The sequence below is a fragment of the Protopterus annectens genome, chromosome 3.part0 (assembly GCF_019279795.1).
Source record: "Protopterus annectens isolate FY-2018-M chromosome 3.part0, PAN1.0, whole genome shotgun sequence".
Taxonomy (NCBI): domain Eukaryota; kingdom Metazoa; phylum Chordata; order Ceratodontiformes; family Protopteridae; genus Protopterus; species Protopterus annectens.
Window position 1 is genome coordinate 1,475,307,338 of NC_056731.1, and position 6,000 is coordinate 1,475,313,337.

The following is a 6,000-nucleotide window of genomic DNA, read 5'->3' on the forward strand; positions in this document are numbered from 1 at the left end:
GCACAGAGGGACATCACTGACACAAGGTGTCACTGGGCATGGCCACACACTTAGTAATAGATGTCCATTCGGACTCTACTGTGTGTCGATCTACACAACGGCGTACTGGGCATGCTCACACACTTAGCAGTTGCAAAGGGCCATCTTGCATAGAGATGGAGTCTAAACACGGAAGGACACAGTAAGGTATAACTGTCCCCACGCACAGAGTGGTCACACACATGCAGTGATCAGTACACACTCAGCTGCCGTCACAGCTGTCACAGGTGAAGATCACAAACGTACACACTGTAGTCTACACTGTAGCCCTTGAGACATCACCATGTTGTTGCTGCAGCAATACACAGCCATACATTACCACAACACCGTGTGACACATGACCAGTGGACTGTACAGAGGTCTACAGCAACTGTGCAGAGTACACATGTACTGACAGGGTCCCAACAGGTGTTATGCATTGCAATTATACCACTATACATGACCAGGTCAGCTCAAGACATACCAGGGGCCCCGGGTATTACACAGCTGTGACAGATGAGTGTTGCTGTACACCAATGAACACACATGTTTGGATATGTCAAACGTGATTGTAGTGGATGTGTGCATGGACCACGCACACAACACATATGTACATAGCTAAGTCTTTGCTGTCCCCGTGCAGAACAGTGGCCTAAGCAATCATACGCACGCAAATGGAAGGTGGGTCCATGTCTGTTGAATGCTCACAGTACAGGATGTAGCAATGTTGACGGAGGACACATTCCCCTGTAGTAGTCACCCATGACACCCGTGATATCATACCACAGTCCATGTGTTATGTATGTCAACACACATGTCCACCAATAGCAATGCATACAAACATGGCTACAGGAGACACATGTAGGACCAACGGATATGTACAATCTGTACTGTGCATGCAGCAACCATGCATGTGCAGTGGCCGATGTCTGTAACACAGCTGTGCCTGACTACAACATGCAGTCACAATGCAGCCCCATCAATGACACCTGTATATGGTGACATACAGACAGTACGGTTGGTTGTACATCACGTATGGAGGGATGTGTGTACATAAAGTGGTGATCCACCTGTGTAAATGTATGTGTGCCAGGGATGGCTCACAGGTGTGTCACACGCCATCCTATCATGCCATGTGCAAACAGTACGCTATGTCACTGTTACTTGACGGTGATGACATAACACATACACAGCGGTCAGGTGTTACCAACTGTATGTCACGTGACACCTGTATCACTGACATCCTCCCATGTGCATATAGCCACACAGGTGCCAGACATAGCGTTGGTACACATACTGCGGACATTACCGCTGCATGTCTATCAAATGGCTCATCATATGGCAGGTGTATCATTCCCAGCACCGCCATGTGTGTCCACTTGTGTGACCACACATGCCACATATGGTGGGGACTACGTCCCAGTTGTAACACATCCCTGCACACCATTGTAGAGATCTGTGCATACTGCAGTGTGGAAAGCATGACGTCGGCAGGTGTGGTGCATCACACACACATCGGCTATCTGTACACACATATCTGGTCACCACAGTGTCTGTGTGTATGTATGTATGTATGGCTGTCTGGTGCTTGGTGTGATGGTGTATGCTACCATACTGTGGAAACAGGATCACTAACCCCTCATGGTGATGCAGTGTACTACCCTGTTGATGCCATCGGTCCCAGCCGTACTGGCTACCTGTGCATGTCCCTTCTCTGTGCCACGTCATGTGGGTGCAAAGTACTGCGAGGGTGATGACCACATAGGCAAGGGTCCACACCTCAACACTATGGGGTGTGCGTTATAGTGCTGTAGACCCCGTAAATGTGGCCATGTTCCTGTACCGTGGCAGGGTATTACTGCTACACAGTGTGGCCTCATGCTATCAGGTGGCCTCAAACGTCATCATTGGCCAGACCACTGGGTACAACCCCTGTACCATGTTAACATACCTGTAATGTTTCCCGGTATGTATGTCACATCTCTGTCAGCTGTAGCATGTTCAACTGACCACCTGCTTCAGGTGCAGTATATGTGCGGACATCTGTGTCACGTTTGGACATCTGTGTCATGTTCGACTTTCCAACAGTCAGATTGAGATACGTTTAGCATGCTAATATTGCCATACATGCCTGTGAGTACTCCACAGTTACACATGGGGGACTGCAAACACTGCTACCTGTAGGCACATGCCAGTGCACCATAGGAGGAAACCAGGGCATCATTACCAACATGCTGTTACTGTTTTAACCCAGACACATACTGTGAACATATCACAATGCATGCTGCACCTGGACTACATGGTATGACTGGTGCATGTCGACAGTACACCACTGATGTCACATAGACATTTCTCAGTATTTACACACGTCCAATGCAACATACACATCCCTCAATATGCATACACAAGTAATGTTAGATACACCTCTCACTATTCTGTTCACTCTGTGCATCAGACCATTTGAGCATATCCCTGCACTCAGCATTCACACACAACCAATGCAACATACACATCCCTCAATATGCATACACAAGTAATGTTAGATACACCTCTCACTATTCTGTTCAGCCTGTGCATCAGACCATTTGAGCATATCCCTGCACTCAGTTTTCACACACAACCAATGCAACATACACATCCCTCAATATGCATACACAAGTAATTTTAGATACACCTCTCACTATTCTGTTCACCCTGTGCATCAGGCCATTTGAGCATATCCCTGTACCGATGATGTGGATAACAGGGATGTGTCACAGGCTTCATCATATGCACAGAGTGATACTGTTTGTCAGGGGCATAAGCTGCACCAATAGATGACATCATGTGTGCAGGTAAGGGCCGGTGATTTGAATGGACATGTCTGTTCCTTATGCATGTGGGTGTTGTGGAGCCCTACAGTTGTGTTTGCTGTGTGCGTTTATGTGTGCACACAGTTCTGTCATTTGCGAGGCCTACACAAGGGTATTATGGACAGTTTCAGATTGTACAGACCAGGTTTTACAGCTCACTGTGACCGGACACAGCCACGTGTCCTGTGCCTGCCAGGGGTTGCATGGGCACTACCAGGCAGAGGTACAGAATGGCTACTGTCCAACGACACATGGCCACTGAAACCGTGTCCCCTCCAGGAATGTCCAGGGCCATGTCCACATGGCCTGCTGTGACCTGGTGTGGACAGCGCAGCACCAGCTGCACTGCTACTGCTACTAGCACTATGGGAGCGGCCATGTGAGGTGGCACACTCACGTTGACCTGCACTAGGTGGTGTAGCTGACCTACGTCCATGTATCCTACCCACCAAATTTAAACAGCTCTGGGTATGCCGAGATTGTAATCCACACCTGCCAGAATAAGGGTGGAAAACAACAAAGTGAATGTTGAGGTATCTGAAACATTGGCACCTTCTCCTTCCTCAGCTAGAACAAACGTTGTTCCCAGCCTTTGTGCAATCCAATTTCCCCGAAACAAAGACAATTATCCCCTGTTGTGCATCATACAAGACCACTAAATTTACCAAACTATCCCTCAGCCCTTTCACCCAAAACCCTTAGAAACCTTTGTTAAAAAAATTTTCAATCATATGAAATACTGCCAGCCTTATATTTTTAAGAAAATGAGATTGTAAATAATAAAACCCTTAAAGTTATAACACCACATCACTTTAGCTAAATTTGAAAATAACAAAACCCAACGTTTCACCAAACATTGGCATGTAAAAACTTAACCAACATACTTGTGCACCTTTCAGATACCAGGGAAAAAGATGTTGCAACCCCATTACAGATATGCAACATTTTTAAATGTAAGACTCATGACATATTTGTAAAAAATAAAACCCATACCATAATCTATTTAATGAAGTGAAGTTGACTGCATTGGACATATCCTTCCCCACAACACATGTATCCCTTATGTCCTCCAAACATATGTTGAACAACAGCATGGAACAGGACAGATTAGCCATTGTCATATTACAAATAAACATTGCACATGCAACAATTTAAAAACATTTGACCCTTTACAAGGTGTGTCCTGTCCTGGTTAATACTTTCCTTTCAATACAGCCCTGGGCCTAAATGTTTGTGCCATGTTCACCAAATTTTTGCTCAATTAATAACATGGACATGGGTTAGCCTTTTATATTCCCCCACAATGCCATATGTTGCATGTCTCAGGTCCCATGGCCCGTCCTGTCATGAATCACTGAAATGAGCTAAATTGCAAACATATTTTAGGTTGATAAAACACATTCCTGCATTTTACAGGACACCCTTTCATACACCAAAGGGTTGCACCCCCAATTTCCAAATTTAAACCTTTCCTAAACATAAAGGTTTTTGGTTATGTTTTTTTCCTTTTTTATTGTAAATCTTGTAAACAATTTAAAAAAATCCCCTTTTAAACCCCCTTTTTTTAAAACCCCCCTTTTTTATCAAAACCTGCATTTAAGGATGGGAAACAGAATGCCCCTAGATGCAACCCGGGGATTTAAAAGAAAAAGAAATTGACACATAATGGAATCCCCTTCATCTTTTGGTTTATTGGGAACCCATCTGTTCACTAACTTTGAGGATTGGCAAGTGAGAAACCCTGGAAAGTGGGGTTTATAAATTTACGTAACATAGAAATTTTTTGTCCTTTATTAATTAAAAATTTCTGTACCAAATTTAAAATTGGTCGTAACTTTTTTAAAAAACCACCATATTAAGCCAAAAAAACATGTTTCCCCCGTTGGTTTTAAAAAATGGAGTTCAGTAAAGTTTCTCCCATTTGGTGGATTTATTAAAAAAGTAATTTTTGGGTGAATGACACAAAAAATTTTGGATCCCTTTATTTAAAAGGGGAAAACCCGGAAAACCTAAAAGGTTTTAAAATTTCCCAAAATTTTTTTTGAAAAAGGGTTTTGCACGTGTTTTTCAGGGGTTAGTTTTTAAACTTTTAAAAAAAATTTGCCATTTCATCCGGGTGTAGGGGTTTGTAACATTTTTCATTCTAAATGCCAGGGTTTTGACATTTTGGGGAAAAACAAAATTTTTATGTTATTAATAATGAAACGTTTAGATTTATTTTTGAAAATGCCTTTTGGGACCTAAATTGATTGAAAAGAAATTTTGCCCCGTGCAAAAACACTTTAAAAATAAAAAAAAAACCCATTTTTTTTTTTAATTTTTTTGAAATTTTTAAAAAACCCATTTTTCCCCTTTTTGTATGAACATAATTCAAAATGAATAACATTTTGGGAAAATTTAAAATCCGAAAATGGACAACCATTGCAAAAAATTGAAATTTAGTTTTCCAATCAAAAAAAAAAAAAAAAACCAAAAAAATTTTCACAAAAAATTTTTCAAATTTTTAAAAATTTTTTTTTTTAAACCCTTTCCCTTTTTTCAATTTGGGCATAAAAAGGGAAAATTTTTTAAACCAAATTTTTACCCAAATTTAAATTTTAAATTTATTTCAAAATTTCCCCCATTTTAAATTTGGGTTTAAAAATGTTTTTTTATTTCTTTTATCATTTTTCCAATTTTTTTTAAAAATTTTTTTTTTTATTTAAGGGGTTTTAAATGGCCCCGTTTTAAAATGGGTTTAAAAAACCGGTCGTATGTAGGAAATTTTGCTGGGGTTTTTGGATTCCCGGGGAATTTCTATGCCCCGGGGGGGAAATTTTCCCGGTGTGGAATGTCCCAAACCTTTAACTTTTGCCACCCCAAAACAGCGCATTAGGGGGTTAATTTGCTTTTTCCCCCACCCCCCTTTTTTTTTAAAAGGCCCCCTTTTTTCCCCCCCCTACCAGATGTTCCAGCACAGACAGCCCCGGATTGCCATGCCGGTCAGGATCTGACCATGTCACCCCAAACCCTGTCCAGAACATCAGCAAGCTGCTGTTGAGCACCCCCAAAGCCTGGATGTTGTTTTTGGGTACTGATAGCAGCCCTCTGCAGCCTCTGCCCTTCTTTCCCCCCTTCCTTTCCGTTCATT